Raw genomic sequence first — 17888 nt, forward strand, 5'->3', positions numbered from 1 at the left:
AATAGATAGGCAAATGGTTAAATGAATTAAGACTTATCCACAAGAGGCACCCCTACGGCTCCAGTCATGAAGAAGCACCCAGAAAAGCACCTATACTCATATCTGGATATGTGTGCTCCTCTCAGAATCCCACTTCTGTTCCTTGGACTCCCTGCCCCAGATAAACTCCCCGCACAATTAGCTGCTGTCACAGGCTCTCTTGTGACATATGATTGTCAGTTCCACTCTAGAATATGGGCTTGGTGGTTCTCCACGAGTTATCTTGTCATCTTCAGAAAGCCCCAAGTTAAAAGGACCCCCATTAGATGGTTTGACATGTGAAACCCTAGTTTGGGCAGACCCAGCCTACATTTTGAGTCAAAATTCTGGAACCCAGGGATGGTAGCACTAAGCAAAGATCCTCATCTCAGGATACCATCCTAAAGAGGCTTATTTTTGATTGAATATTCATATAGCATTAGTCCACTTTATCCACTTTGCCACAAACTTCCTCCTCTTTATTCCACATGACATCTGATACTTTCTTAATTATGTAGATATTCAATAACATCTCTGGCTAGCTGGACCATTAGCTGGAGCCAGCAGCCTAAATATCAGAGAAAGCCTTTTAGACCATGTACAAGTGGGAAATTGCCTTTCAGAGACATAATTTGTCGTGATCTATGAGATGAGGCAGCAAGGACTTGTCAGTTGGGAAGCCCGTCCTCCTTTTCTGTAGAAGTCTCTAGTGATGGATCCAGTTTGTGGCAGGAGAGAGAGGAAGAGGTATGGGAGCTGGTGATGGACAGGCTTCTGTCGTGCTGTTTCCTTAGGAGGCTTTGTTGTTGATCCAGTGTCAGTAAAACAAGAGCTCTGGATTTATTCTCACTGTCGCAGGAGTGGGTCATTCTACTTCTTCCCAGTTTCCTTTGTTATTAAGAGCGCAAACCACCTTTGGGCCACCTTGAACTTGGAACAGTGACTATGGACTCAACACAACTTCTCTTAATAAGTTCCCTAGCACCCTGACCTTACCCTGAGTCACACCATTGTCTGCTCCACTGAACTGTTTGGGATGCCCCCTCCCTCTCCCTCAAACTCCGGGATGTGACAATATTGACTGGTAAAATCCCTGGCCATGGATGTGCCACCCAACCTAGCACATATTTACCTGACAAACTCATAGAGAGTCTCCGTGCCAGGGTGCCAGGCACTGTTTGAAGCATCTCGCTTAATCCTGAAACAACTCTTTACCGAGTAAGTGGTGTTATCACCCTTCTTCTATGAGTCCCATCCATTGGAGTTTGAAGGTAGTTGATTTCCTGATTTTCTGTCCAAACATCACAAGGGCTCTAGATTCTCTCCCTATTGCTAGTCTCTCCATTTTATTCATCCTTCATCCTGCTTCTAGAGTGTCCGTCTTGCCCCCAAGCCCTCACTGGTTTCCCAGCTGCCTACAAGGCAAAGTTACATTTCCTTAGCCTGGCTTAAAGACCTCCTTTCTCACCTCCTTCCACGTCACTGCCACATATTGGTCTCCCTGCAGTCAGCAACAATAAATTATGCAGCATCCCTCAGAAAAAAACAGCACTTAAACATCAATATGCCTTTGTTTCTTTCTTCAGATGGATTTTGTAGGAAACAGATTCCGAGGTAGGAGATTTACAGGGAAGAAGTTCACTGGAAAGTTCTTTTGAAGACAATGTTCATAAGGGAGTATATTTGCTACCTAGTATGTGAAAAACTATCCTCAAATTCTGCCACTTAAAGCAATAAACATTATCTGACACCTCAGCTATACTTTCAGAAGCCTCTATGAGTGGGTGGTATGATATGTGACAGAACAAGAGGTCCCATGTCACGGACCCACCACTGGACGCCTTCTAATAGGCTGCCATGTGGCACTCCATGGTCGTGGGTCCAATCATATCTTCCATCCTTAGCTCCGTCTGTCATGTGGTCACTGTGCCAGTGATGGGGTGGCCGATGTCAGAGGCTGGCTGACTTAGGTGGCCAAGGCATTCTGTCCACTTGGTTGCTGTGTACCTCTTCCCGAGAGGGAGCTCTCAATGAAAAACAAAAATCTTCCTGTTTTGTCTCATATCATCCATCTGGTAACATATTTACCAGACATTCTTGTCCTTGATCTTTGAATCTTTCCCCTTCCAGATGCCTGACAGAGCAACAAAGCCATTCCCATTGCTTATGGATTGTATATATTCTCTTTTCTAAAGATTTTATTTATTTATTCATGAGAGACGCAGAAAGAGAGGCAGAGACACAGGCAGAGGGAGAAGCAGGCTCCCTGCGGGGAGCCCAATGCAGGACTCATCCCCAGGACCCGGGGATCACGCATGAGCTGAAGGCAGACGCTCAACCACTGAGCCATCCAGGTGTCTCAAATTGTATATGTTCGTATTTGGGAGCACTTTTCATTCCACAGAAAGTCAATGACCAAAGCACTGCCCAAATGTGTGCCTGCTGGGAGAGTTTCACCCTCATAGCTATGTTTCTGGGCTGCAAGCTCCACTATTTCCCTAAGGGTTTTAAGGCATTATATGGGAATCACATACACACACATCACACACATCACACACCATATACATACATGCCACACACACACACACACACACCACATGCCACATACATGCACCACATACAGAGCCATATGTGCACACCACTCACACAATACCATATACACCACACACACACACCACACTGCACTATATACCACACACACACTATACTATAGGATACACACACCCCACATATACCCCCATACTACACGATAACACACACACACACCACATATACCCCACATCATATACCACACACATACCACATACATACCACACACACAAATGCACACACTATACTAAACCACACACACACACACACACAGAGCCACAATCTTTTTTTTTTTTTTTTTTTTAAATGTGAGCTGAAGGAAAAGATCTGGTGCAATCGTACTGATGGTTTGGGGGTCTAGATCACTTGCTCATTAGGTTGCCTGTATTTCTGTCCCTGCTTGTGTCCAATCTCCGTTGTATGCTGCTGGGCCCATCCAACCTTACAACTTGACAGATTTGACAAAACCATGTCATGATGGGCAGATATGGCCTGTGGTTAGGTGACATCCCATTGTCTGGTGCTCTTCCAAGCCCAACAATGCAAGGAGCTATCTATTTTTCATATATGTATAATTCTCCACTGAATATGGCATGGCCTTACTCCAGAACCTTAGGAGTTTAAATTTATTTTCTTAATAGGCTTTGCCAAAGTCCACATAATCTCTTTTGCCCCATAGATTCCCCTGATGCCTTAGGACCCGATGGAGCATCTGGGCTGAGCAGCAGGGCTATTTACATATATATACCACAGCCTGGGGCTGCCACAGAGTCCTTCCCTGTTTTGGGACCCACTCAAAACTGGCAGCTTTCCATGTCACCTAGAAAACGGAGTAGAACAGTACGTGAAGTGTTGAACATGCCGCTCTAGAAACTAAAAAATCCTACCAGGAATTGTGCTTCCTTTTGAATGGTCACAGTATCAGAAAGATCTACTACTTTGCATGACCACTGTGCCCCTAAACCTTCCCTGATGTAAGAGGCCCTGAACCTTGACAGAGTTTACTCTCACCTCTGAAACAGACGACTTTCACCAGGACCTTTAATACTCTTGCCAGTCCTTACAAATGTGTTGATGTTGATATCATCAACATGGTGCATCAGCGTGCTACAGGATGTCCACATGGTGATGGCTGGACCACTTTCTCTGGAGCTCTGCCACTTTTTAAATTAAGTCCTAAGCCTGGTCCTTTTACTGCCTTCCAGCTGCAGGATATGACAGCTCCTTTCACAATGACAAGAAGGTCCTCTGACTTTCACATTTCACCTTAAATGGATGATTAATCACTCTTGACCTTTTACTGAATTTTTCCAACTCATCGTTTGTACTTAGCAAGAGACATCCAATTCCATAGTCATTATAATTACTTCTTTCCTTGTGCCTCTCAAATGTCTGCCATGTTGTACCTGCCAGAGCATTCTGCTCTACAGGAATCACACTCTAGGTGACCAGTGGGAAAATGTTAACAACTGCACTGCTGTAGTCTGACATGCAAGGGAGTAGGAATGCTCTGCCCAATTCTAGGAACAGGATCCTCATCACAAGACAGTGGTAGAGGGTGGGTGACCCAGTTCCAACATCCCATTTTGGATTCTGTTTTCTGGACCACTGCTGGTACCAACTCCCTTAGGTCAGTTCCTCAGAATACATACTTAAAGGGACTTACCTACAGGATTTTTATGGGGGAGGGCTCTTGAGTCCACCTGCCCAGGGGTAAGGAAAGGATTGGACTGAGGCAGGCCTTAAATTGTGATTCAATTGTAACAAAAGCCTCATCTGATCTCATGATGGGTTTGAAGGCCAGGGAGGCCCTTCAGGTGTGCCCCAAATTGAGGCAAGGGACTGGGTTTTTTAACCTCTCTCTATACCAGCCATTGCATACAAGTTGGTTCCGAGGAGAGGCAATTACCTTGGGTAAGGCAGGTCCCTTCCTGGAGAGTGAGCTGGCTGAGAGACGTCAGCAGGCAACACCAGATCTGTACCCAGCTCTCTTCTTACCTTTCATCCTACCTATACCACCTCCCTCAGATACATCCAGCCACCCTTTCATGCATCTGAAACGTGATAAAGTCGTTCATGTTTTGAAACTTAAAGAACTTGCTGCCTCTTTAAGTCAAATTCTCCTCCTTTTCCAGATCTTTCCATGGATGCTTCCATCTCAGTCTTCGGATGTCAAGGCTCAAAAGTCGTCTCCTCAAAGAAACCTTCCTTGACTACACCAAAATACACACCCACTCCAGTTATATCTATCATAGCACCTGTGCATTTCCATCATAATACTCACTACTGTCTCAAGTCACCTTGTAGCTTTATCTGTATGCCTGGTCATTGTCTAGCTCTTCTGCCTACATGAAAATAGAGGTTCCTATGGTTAGAGACATGGGGTCTTTTTCCCAGTTGTTTCCCAGAGCATGCTTGGCATTTTGTATTCCCTGAGAAAACGTGTTAAACTTTCAATAACTTCACTGACTTCTGGCATCATACTCTTGATATCCCATCCGGCTTGTGCTATTCCATCTTTCGGAATATTCCTACTCAGCTACTGAAATGCAGCTAACTCTCTCTCTCTCTCTCTCTTCCTCTCTCTCTCTCTCTCTCTCTGTATCTCTCCTTTTTTTCTCCTCTCCTTCTAGTACTTGCAGGCATTTAAAAGCTGTTTGTTTTTTTTTAGGGAAACACAGTAAAATAGATAACCCATTAGCTAACCCCATCCACAAAAAAAAAAAAAAAATGAAACTGCACAAAATGATCAAAATAAAGAGAAGTTTAGGTTCTCAATACAAGTGAAAGGAAATTTAAAGACTAATATGACATTGCTTTGTTCAACTCTGAAATTTCAAAATGCAGATGAAACTGATGCCTTTCTTGAATATACAAATGGTCAAAAGTAACCATGAAAGAACTAGAAAATCTAAATAGACTAAATAAGATGGAAACAATTGAGAAAGATCTCAAAGAGCTATGCACCCCACATTCTCCCAAGCCCCACCCCCCACTGCCACCAAAAGAGAAGAAAGTTCAAAGTTCTGGGCTTTAACAGATTCTATCAAACCATTACAAAAGAGATACCTCAGCATGTATTTAAGTTGTTTCAAATCATTGAAAAAAAGGGAAATTCTAAAATCTACTTACAAATCACAGTGATGTCAAAACCCAATGCATAACTCCTAATAAAATATTATCAAATAGAAGCACATTTAGAGCAACATAACACATGAATAAGTGGTGTTTACTCTCAGAATTCAGGGATGTTTCAATATTAGAATATTCATTATTACATTTCAACATATCAATAGATCAAAAGAAAAATAGGACTACCTCTGATACTGACGGGCATTTAATAAAACTCAATATTTATTTTTCCTAACAAGCAAACAGCCTCCTAATTAAATAAGAACTAGAACACCACATCCTTAATATTATTACCTCTCATACAAACATAGAAATGTCCTGTTTAATGGGGAGATAATCAAAGTTTGACTAGGCGAAAATGTCCATAGTTCTTGCTATTATCCAACATCTTTCTGGAGGTCTTAGCCATTGCATTTAGGCAAGAGAAAGAAATAAGAGATATTCAAGAGTTGGAGAAGAGGTCGTTTAATTATTATGAATTATATATGATAGAATGTATGTATCTAGAAAACACAAGAGAATAAACTGGAAATTAGAACCAGAATTCAATAAGATGCCTATGTACATTAATATACAAAAATCAAAAAAATATATATACAAAAATCAATACTCTGCCCTACATGAACAACCAGATAAAAGTTACAAGAAAGAAAAAATCCCAATAAAATACTAACATATGTACAGTATAGAAGAACTATGCAGTACATAAGAATAAACTTAATGAAACATACAAAATATACATGAAGTGGATATTAAAATGCTACATGGAAACATGAAAAAAATGTGCACACTATTTTATGAGAAAGGATCAGAAACATATTTTAATTCACTAAAAAACATATGAAAAGAATTTTTTAAAAAGAATGAACCCTAAGTTGCTTAGAGCTTCTTCTAAAATCCGTATACAAAATAAATAAGGAAAGATAACCAGAATGTTAGTGAAGGAGAACTATCCCAATCAGATATTAGAACATATTTATAGGGCAGCCCGGGTGGCTCAGTGGTTTAGCGTTGCCTTCAGCCCAGGGCCTGATCCTGGAGACCCAGGATCGAGTCCCACGTTGGGCTCCCTGCATGGAGCCTGTGTCTTTCGTGAATAAATGAATAAAATCTTTAAAAAAAAACATATTTATAGGTACAGTACAGCCCTCAAAGGCAAGACAAAATGAAACAAGGAAATCAGATTTTACTGAGAGCTGGCATATAACAGAGATGCTGCTGCATATCAAGGGGGAAGATGAATTATCCATGAATGGTACAAAACAAGCAGCTTCCAGGTAAAGATATGTGTTTGCACCTCTGCCTGTGCTAAATACTTCTTGGATCGATAAGAAATATACATGTAGAAATAAAGTACCAAAGCACTGAGCATGGGAGGTTTTTCAGAATCTGGAAGTGGGGAGTCCTTTTAAACCGAAAAAAAGAAAAATAGGAATGAAGAAAGGGGGTGTCAGGGGAAGGAGGGAACAGAAGAGGAGGAGAGATTAAATACAAATCCTAATTTCAACATCCAAAAATATTTCCAAAAATCAAAATGCAAATGACGATCTATGAAAAACCTTGCAGCCTGTATCACAAGTAGATCTATTTTCCTTATTGTATAAAGAGATCCTAAAAATCAAGCTGATAGTTCATATAAAAGATGGAAAAAATAAATAAATAAAAGATGGAGAAGGAACATGAACAAAAAAAGTCAACGCCATTCACAAAAGGAGAAATCTATGTTCACCTGCAGTGAAATCCCTTTTGATCATTTAGAAGATTGTTGAAATCAACAGATTTGATAAGAGGTTTGGGGAAGGTTTGGAAAAGCAGGTCTGGGGGCAGCCCGGGTGGCTCAGCGGTTTAGCGCTGCCTTCAGCCCAGGGCCTGATCCTGGAGACCCAGGATGGAGTCCCAGGTCGGGCTCCCTGTGTGGAACCTGCTTCTCCCTCTGCCTGTGTCTCTGACTCTGTGTGTGTGTGTCTCATGAATAAATAAATTTAAAAAAAAAAAAAGGAAAAGCAGGTCTGTTGGTGGGCATGCAGTTAATTATAAGACCTATGGAGGGCATGTTGACTCTCCATTAAAAGTAAAAAGGCACATGCTCATAAAATTGATGCCAAAAATTCCTCTTTAGATATTTCACAGATATCCAAAATGACATGTGTGCAAGGATATTGATTGCAGCATTGCTTAAAATAGTAAAACAGCATAAATCCTTATCACTGGAGGCAGACTCCATCATAGTTAAGCCGCATGATGAAAAGTTATGCCAGCATAATAAACCAGGGCTGTATAAAACCATATAGTAGGACCTCCCAGATATATCTCCAGTAATAAAAGCAAGATACATGACAGTCTATGTCATTTGGATCAAAAACATGTGTATTTACATATTTGTAAAATGTAGCTAGAAGAATATACAAGAAGCCGCTACTAGTGTTTGTCTCTGGAGAAGGACACCGTCTAGCAGGGGTGGGAAATAGTTTTACTTTCCCCTGTATAACATTTTGTACTTTTTATAGTTTGTTCCATCCTACCTACTGAGAAGATTTTTAATAAAAAATAAAATAAAACTTTAAAAGTAAATTAAATGCAAACTGTTTGATTACTTGGTTTTCTTCTAAGTAAGAATGTGGTGGCTACGGGGTGAGAATAACTTAATGCCGCTGTTCCCCTCCAGGCTAAACAAATGTTTTATAAAGACAACACATCTCAAGCTGAGAAGACCCTTTTGTTTACTTGCTTCTGAATTGAAAATGATGCCTTCGATTATCACTCTAACTGTAAACACCATCAGCTGCTCTAAAAATATTTTCTGAGTAAATGCCACTTGTACCTTCTGGCATTTACTCAAAGCATTTTTTAAAGCAGCTGGGAATCTTGTTAGCAAGGCTATGGATTAGGGTCGAAGAAAACAGCAAAGTAGGTAGAGGTTCGAATTCTGGAAATAGCACCAAGGAGGGAAATCAGCTAACAAGAGAGGCTATAATGAATTCTTCCTATGTAACCAATAAATTCTTAATGAGTATCAAAAATGGACAAGGGGTGCTGGATGGCTCAGTCGGTCAGGCATCTGCCTTCGGCTCAGGTCATGATTCCAGGGTCCTGGGATGGAGTCCTGAGTCAGGCTCCATCCTCAGTGGGGAACCTGCTTCTCCCTCTGCCGCTCCCCCCACTCATTTTCTCTCTCTCTCTCTCTCTCTCTCTCTCTCTCACATTAAAAAAATCCTTAAAAATGGATGAGACAGTTGCCATCCATTTCAGAGGGGGTTAATAATGTATATGAGAAGTATTGCCTTCAAGACACATGGGGTAATATAGGAACAGAAGTAACTAGAATATTATATAGAGTACAAGGGACAATTACATCACAATTTTAAATATTACCAAAAAAAATCTTTTGGAGAGCAAAGAAAAAGAGACAAATACTAACTCTCAAGGTACAGAAATAAAATTAAACAGTTCCTGAATCCAAGGTGCCATGGCAATCATTGTGCCCAATGTACCAGGAGAGTGATGGCACTATTAAAAAAATGGAGAAGTCAGTCTAGCAGTAAGCAAGATGTATACAAAGAGAAACAAGTGAGCTGTTGACATTCTCAGCTTCTCCTTTCAAATATACACATCTCTGTGTCATAAATTATCTTCCATCTTAAAAACCAAGAGCCCCAAATGCCACCTTATTGTATCCAGGAACCATCTAGAGAATGAGTTTGTCATTAAAAACTTTTTTTCCACTCCTGCAACACACTGTCCATTGCTAATATTATGGTCATGTGTGAGTGCTCAATCAGATTCTACTTTCTGTATGAATTATCATCCTTTTAGGATTATAAAATGTTCAGAAAAAGAGATAGTCTTATGCTTCATTTGAATCAAATAGGGACTCAATAGACTCCTAAATTCAACTTGCAGAAGACTAAAAAATATTAAATTGTACTTTTTCTTTGAAATTTATAAGACCTTTTAAAAACAAGTACCACCATTTACTGAGGACCTTATGAAAAGTAAAATTCTGAAGGTGAAGTGAATTTGAGATGTGGGGTCTTTTGTGTTTTCCAAACTTCTCATCAATCCACAACTTCTATATATTTCAGATGGGCTATTTTGGTCCTAAAGACAGAATACTCATTCAGAGGACCTTGAGTACTTTTAGTATATGATACTTTGCTAACTGCTTCTAGGCATTAGATCAGTTCATTCTCAAATGCCCTTGAAAGGGTAGGTGTTATTGATTGTTTCACTTAATCTATGAGTAAACTGATGCATGGAGAGTTTGTGCCATGATATGAGCCTCTGTCCTTTTATTTTGGCTATCCAGTGTCCCTGCCCTCTCCCTAAGTTCAGGAAAATCTGTTGTCTGAATTCAAGTGGTGGGGGTGGGGGGTTGACCTCACCACCCATCACTAAAGACAGAGTAAGTAGTGACAGGGGGATCCTTTCTATAGAAGGAACTTGGTGTGCTTACTTAGCTATCGTAAATATAAAAAAATAAAATAAAATTTGTATCCCATTCTTAAATATCCACATTACTTCCTCCTGGGATTACTTCCAGATGTCCTGTTGGGCATAAAACAACTTCTGGATACTTGGGATTGGATTAGACAGAGATACTTTCATTGTCTGTTTTATGCTGACTTTTACTCAACGCTTGCTCGTTAACATCCATGATTATACTTTTTTTCCACAACATATCATGTCATCAAAAGCAATGTTACATGATCTAACACTGAACCAAAGTACCTTAAATTAGTAGTTTGTGGGGTGTCCAGCAGAAGGTGCTGGATTTCCCTTGACTTTTACAAATATCCCTCAGTATCTCTGTGATTTGGGTTCTATGCCTCTGTACATAGTATTGCACATCCTGGGGACCATGGATCCAGAAGAAAGAAATCCAGATTGACAGCAGTCAGTGCAAACGTCCTGAAGAAGTCAGCATGGCTGGAGTAGTGATAAGTGAGCATGAGATTAGTAAAAACACATCCATATTAGGATCTAGGTTTTCATTCTAAGTGGAAGGATTTTGAGACAAGGAAGGAATGGTCTGATGAGGATGATGATGACAATGATGATCATGACTATCAAAAAAAATTTATTTCAGTTATTTTTAAGGTATAATTTACACAGAATAAAGATCACTTTTTTGGGGTACAATTCTGTGAGTTTTGACAAACATATGTGGTCACGTAACATCACCACAATCAAAGTATAGAAGAGTTCAATTCCCTCTGCAGTCAGCTCCTCTCCCGTTTGTTTCCAGTCTGTGGCAATCACTGATTTGTTTTCTGTCTTTATAGTTCTGTCTTTGCCTAGAATATAAAATATATTAAGTATATAATAAATGAAATAGTGTAAAATAAATGGAATCATACAGCATGTGGCCTTGTGAGCCTGACTTCTTTAACTTTGCATAATACATTTTGGATTCCTCCATGCCATGCTATATATTAATAGATGGCTCTGTTTTTATGTCCAGTGTCTGGATATACCACAATCTGTTTCTCCATTCCTCAGTGGAAGGATATTGGGTTGTTTCCAGCTATAACAATTATTAATAAAGCTGCTATAAAATGTATATAGTTCAAAATGGATCATCAACTTAAATGTAAAATCAAAAGCCATAAAACTTCTAGGAAAAATCTTTGTGACCTCGAGTTAGTCAATGATTTATCAGGTATAACACAAAAGGACATGATACATAAAAGAGCCAATTGATACATTATTAGACTTCGTCAAAATTTAAAACTTCTGCCCTGTGACAGACACTGCTAAGAAAACAAAAAGAGTAGAGAATATTTGTAAATGACTAGATGACAGATCTGATAAAGAACTTATTCTAGACTATATAAAGAACTCTCAAACTTCAGGAATAATAAAAAAAAATCAATTTTAAATGGGCAAAAGATTTAATATAGAAACTTGATCAAAGAAGATATACAATGGCAAATAAGCATATAAAAAGATGGTCAAGATGATTAGTGATTTGGGAAATACAACTTCAAAACACAATGAGAGGGATCCCTGGGTGGCGTAGCGGTTTGGTGCCTGCCTTTGGCCCAGGGCGTGATCCTGGAGACCCGGGATCGAATCCCATGTCGGGCTCCTGGTGCATGGGGCCTGCTTCTCCCTCTGCCTGTGTCTCTGCCTCTCTCTCTCTCTGTGACTATCATAAATAAAAAAAATAAAAAAAAATAAAAAAAAAACACACACACACAATGAGATGCCACCAAAGACTTATTTGAATGAAAAAAAAAAAAAGACAAAATCTGAAAATAAGGCTAAAGAGAAAGTGGAGAATTAGAACTATCATACATTGCTGGTGGGAATGAAAGATGGTAAAGCCACTTTGAAAAACAGCTTAGCAGTTTTTTCTTTCCTAGCTATTATTACGGTTGTTAGTACAGCTTGCTTTTATTGAGCTCTTACTATTTTTTTTATTTTTATTTTTATTTTTTTTAATTTTTTAATTTTTTTTTTAGCTCTTACTATTTTTGAGGTACTGTGCTAAGCCCTTGTATATTATCTTAGTTCCTGTTCATGAAAGCTCTCCCCTCTTTTTGTGGGGCAGAAGAGGAGTTTCTTATAACATTAAAGATACACTTATCAAACAACTACTTAGTCATGTTAAATGGAAATTATGTTCACACAAAACCCATGTGGCATTTTAACACACAGAGTGTGGTGGAGGCAGATGGGGTCAAGGACAAAGGAGGAAGATGGGATGGGGAAGCTAGAGGAGGGACCCGGATGAGGGGTGATTGTACTCAGATCACAGTGGGAGCAGTAAAGGAGAAAAGAAGAGGTCATGTTCCAGGTACATTTTAAATATGGAACCAGAGGATTTCCTAATGGATTGAATGTGAGATATAAGGAAAAGAAGAAAGAAGTGAAAGAACTGAAATAATGACAACCAGGCGTAAGCTGGAGGAGCAGAGGAAGAGCCGTTCAATTTTGGACAAGTTTCCCTGAGTTTTCTCTTGGATGTCCACTGGAGATGCTGAGTAGGCAACTGAATATGGTCTGGAGTCAGGGAAGAGGTGGCAATATAAATTTGGGAGAGTATCGAGAGATGACATTTGAACCTCCAAGACCAGGTAAGATGACAAAGGGACTGAATACAGATGGTTTAAGAAGAGTAAGGGCAGAGCCCAGGGCTCTCCAGCACTAAGAGGTCTCCCTGCCAGTGCTCATACCATACACCCTTGTCCAAGGCAACTATAGGAGTGTCTAGTGCTGTGGTAGCAACCAGTGTCCCGGCATCATGATGGCAGCCCCCCAGTAGATGTTTCTGGAGTGGGACCTCCATTGTGGTTCTGGCTACCTTGTTTCTTTGTTTTTGCCTGTTTTCCGCCTGAGTTTCCAGCCTTCCCTTCCGCTATCCTTCTAACTAGGTCCCTCTGTGCCTCAGTAAGCCAGAGTCAGTTGCCACTTATAACCAAGAACCCTAAGCAAAGCTAAGTAATTCAGCCCAGTTATGTGGTTAGTAAATGGTGAGGCAAGACTAGAACAAATTGTGTTTGTCACCAAAGGAAATGTGGAGGCTGTTTTAGACAATAGATTTGAGCAATGGAAACTTGATCAAGGCAGAAGGGTCCAAAGGGACCCCAGTCCCCTGGCTGAATACAGACGGGACCCACCTCAAAATATCCATAGGCCCTGACTAACCAATGGGCTACTTAGAACCAGGCACAATTACCGAAAAAGGGAAAATTCTAATCCTCCATACTTCCTCACCTTCTCTTTTTAAATACAGCCCCCACCTACTGCCGCCCTGAAGACAGTCTCTGTCCTGCCTGCTGCTCCCTGTTGGTATATTCAATCAACTGCTATCCCCTTTGTTCTGCCTTGGGTTGATCCTTTTACCACCCGTGACATCCAGCTTCCACCACATTTGGGGGCCACCATCTGAATGGAGAGACGCCACTGGAAACACTTGCTTTTAATTCCTAGATGTGGCCTTTTGTCACACATAGATCCCTTTCATTGTAAATGTCTGGATTTTAGAATAAAATTTCCCCCCAAAATGTTTATTTTTTCAATATTATTCTTGTAACAAGCTAATGTCACTCTTTTAAAACTTCAGCATAAATGCACTAACTGGGCTTCAGAGAGATGATAAAATGAATTGAAATACGATATGACAAAAGTTTTGGCAAATCTGCCGAATTACTTTATAGATAAGGCTACTCTCTAAAACAGCATGAGACTTCAAAGAAATTCACCTGAAACATCAGTTCTGCTGCTTTGGACAGTTGCAGGAGTATAAGAATTTGCAATTTAATAGGATTTTATCTCAGATTCCTTTTGTTATTCTGATGACCTAATTATCTGTCCTATTGACAAGGTGGCTGAATAATGAAGGGGAAAAAGAAAGAAACCCTACTTGCTGGCTAAAATAATTAAAATGTGCTTTTGAGAAGTTAGTTATCTTTCCTCTTTTATGGGTAAAGCATCTTTATTTCTCATTGTAAAATATCTTATGAAAATATCTGAAAAGAGTAAAAGAAGTCCCTGTATCTCTATTACTCCCTTTGGTTATTAAAAAATAAGTGCTAGGGGTGCCTGGGTGGCTCAGTCGGGTAGATGTCTGACTTCTCTTTCGTTTTGTTTCCCTTTTATTAGGGATGCCTGGGTGGCTCAGTGATTAAGAATCTGCCTTTGTTTTGTTTCGTTTTTTAATATAATTTAATTTTTTTATTGGAGTTCAATTTGCCAACATATAGCATATCACCCAGTGCTCATCCTGTCAAGTGCCCCCCTCAGTGCCCGTCACCCAATCACCCGAACCCCCCGCCCACCTCCCTTTCCACTACCCCTTGTTCCTTTCCCAAAGTTAGGAGTCTCTCATGTTCTGTCACCCTCACTGATATTTCCCACTCATTTTCTCTCCTTTCCCCTTTATTTCCCTTCATTATTTTTTATATTCCCCAAATGAATGAGACCATATAATGTTTGTCCTTCTCCGATTGACTTACTTCACTCAGCATAATACCCTCCAGTTCCATCCACATCGAAGCAAATGGTGGGTATTTGTCGTTTCTAATGGCTGAGGAATATTCCATTGTATCCATAAACCACATCTTCTTTATCCATTCATCTTTCGATGGACACCGAGGATCCTTCCACAGCTTGGCTATTGTGGACATTGCTGCTAGAAACATCGGGGTGTTAGGTGTCCCGGCGTTTCACTGCATCTGAATCTTTGGGGTAAATCCCCATCAGTGCAATTGCTGGGTCGTAGGGCAGGTCTATTTTTAACTCTTTGAGGAACCTCCACACAGTTTCCAGAGCGGCTGCACCAGTTCACATTCCCACCAACAGTGTAAGAGGGTTCCCTTTTCTCCACATCCTCTCCAATATTTGTTGTTTCCTGCCTTGTTAATGTTCCCCATTCTCACTGGTGTGAGGTGAGTATCTCATTGTGGTTTGGATTTGTATTTCCCTGATGGCAAGTGATGCGGAGCATTTTCTCATATGCTTGTTGGCCATGTCTATGTCTTCCTCTGTGAAATTTCTGTTCAGGTCTTTTGCCCATTTCATGATTGGATTGTTTGTTTCTTTGGTGTTGAGTTTAATACGTTCTTTATAGATCTTGGATACTAGCCCTTTATCTGATACGTCATTTGCAAATACCTTCTCCCATTCTGTAGGTTGTCTTTTAGTTTTGTGGACTGTTTCTTTTGCTGTGCAGAAGTTTTTATCTTGATGAAGTCCCAATAATTCATTTTTGCTTTTGTTTCCCTTGCCTTCATAGATGTATCTTGCAAGAAGTTGCTGTGGTTAAGTTCACAAAGGGTGTTGCCTGTGTTCTCCTCTAGGATTTTGATGGAATCTTGTCTCACATTTAGATCTTTCATCCATTTTGAGTTTATCTTTGTGTATGGTATAAGAAAAAAAAAGTGGATAAGTGGTTCCATCACCAGAAAAACTAAGGAATATTCTGTGGAATACAAGCTTGATATTCCTGCATCCTATTCATCTGGAGTATTAGATGCAAAAGTAGTAGATTTTCAAAACTTTAAATTCATAGAACTAATCTAACTAAAGCAAAATTCTACTGTGACCAATATATTCAGGACGTTATATATCTAAAAGCATTCTTCATATCTCAACTAAGATAACTGTTAGTACACTCTTCAATATCAAAGCAGTTGTAATTTGGAAGTCATTTGTGAATAAATGTGCAAGACGAGTACATATTGGATGTATATGTTTACCATGTGTTAGAAAATAAAATTATTTTGCTGAAAAAAAAAGAACAATGCTCATCTTTGCAAGGTTCTTTCACAAGTACACAAACTCTCTTTAAATGGGTAAAACCCTTTAGCATGGGTTAGAGCCTTCTTGAGATATGCAGCTTGGAAACCCAACTGCAGGGCTGTGCAGGATATTGGAGCACCAGGTTGGAGAAGCCCTGCACTCGGGCCTAGAACCCACAGGGGACTCTGACGAACGAGCAAATATTTTTATAAGGCATAATGAAATAAACAAAATATTAACTATTGGTGTAAATTATTCCAGAGGAAGGAGGATGTCAATCTCATAGAGGCATCGTGGAAGATGGCTGGAAAATAAGAGCCTCTATCCTGAGTCTGGACGTGAGTGAAGGAATGACTTTCTTCTGCACTCACTCTTATATTCATTTGTTCACCTACTCATTCATTTGAAAAATATTTATTCAATGCCTACTTTGGGCCAGGCACTATTATGTTTACTGGGGTACAATGATGACCAAGAGGAAACACTATCCCTAGGACTTACATTCCAGTGAAAGGAGAAACAATAAGGAAGCAGATTTGGTTACTGCCAGTGGATTTCTCTAGACAGTAAAGCAGGCAAAGGGATAGAGTGAGTTGTGGGGGTTCAGATGGATATAACATTGGGAGGAGGATTGAATAATAAGGGGTACCAGGTTGTGCAGATTTCTGGGTGGCAGGCAGGAAGTTAGGTTTTATTCCAAATAAAATGGAAAACACTTGAGAGTTGTAAGGATCATAGAATGACGTGAATGGATTCATTTTTAAAAGATCAGCCAGGCTCAGATCTTGCTCTAGCAGATTGACTATAGGGAGGAAAGAGGGAACTATTCAGGAAGCTGGGAAGGTGTCAGCACAGCCCAGGCTGGAGATGCTGCAGTTGGTACAAGACTGACAAGGGGAGGGGAGAGAGAGTCAGATCTGGGAAGATGCTCTGCAGAGAACATACATCACAACTTGTTCCAGAATTGGATGGAATGTAAATGGTAAAGAGGACATGAAGGTGCCTTCTGAGCTATAGACTGAGCAAATGGAAGATGCCTTTGACCAAAATATGGGAGATGGAAGAAAAGCAGATAGGGCCTGAGTCAATCAGGAGTTGGCAATGCCCGTTAGATACAAAGTATCCACTCTGAAAATTCTGCAGCAAATACTGTCTTATGCTACCTACATTTAACTAAAACTTTGAGAACTGGAAAATGGGGAGCAGGTATTTTGGGCTGAGGCAAAACACTCCTAAAATGGGACAGGTGTGACATAGAAACTGCAAATAAGATAATATGACTCATAAACCGAATGTGCAAAACACAAGGAGTTGGTGGGAGAGAGGAGGATCAGGCCGAGCCAGATGGTAGACCTTCCACACTGGTCTCTGTTTTGAAGACAATGGGGTGCACCAGATATCTGGGGGTTAGAAGAGTGGCGGCACGCACACAATATCAGTTTTTAGGATAGTAACTGTGAAGAAAAGTGTAAACAGGTGGGTTGGGGTAGGGATCTACTGGAGCCACGGAATCTTGCAGTGGCTCGGTGGAGATGTAGCTGAAGGGGCAGAGCTGAACAGAGGTCTTATTGAAGGGAAGGAATCTTTCCAGAGAAGATTCTGCCCCTCAGTGTACACCTAACCCACAGAAATGCCTGTGTGTTTCCACCAAAAGATGTGTTCCTAAGAGCTGAAGCCAGAAATCTACCCAACATTTGAAAAATGGAATTGAAAATAAACTGTGATCTATTAAACAATGGAACGCCACACAACAATGAAATGAAGAAGCTGCTATGCAAACCTATAATTTGAACAGTCAATTAAACAGAATGTTGAGTGAAGAAAGCCAGATGCCAACGAGTACTCGCTGTGTGACTCCACCTGGGTAAAACTCAAAAACCAATCTGTGGGGTTAGAAGTCCAGA

The sequence above is a fragment of the Canis lupus genome, chromosome 24 (genome assembly GCF_003254725.2).
Source record: "Canis lupus dingo isolate Sandy chromosome 24, ASM325472v2, whole genome shotgun sequence".
Lineage (NCBI taxonomy): Eukaryota > Metazoa > Chordata > Mammalia > Carnivora > Canidae > Canis > Canis lupus.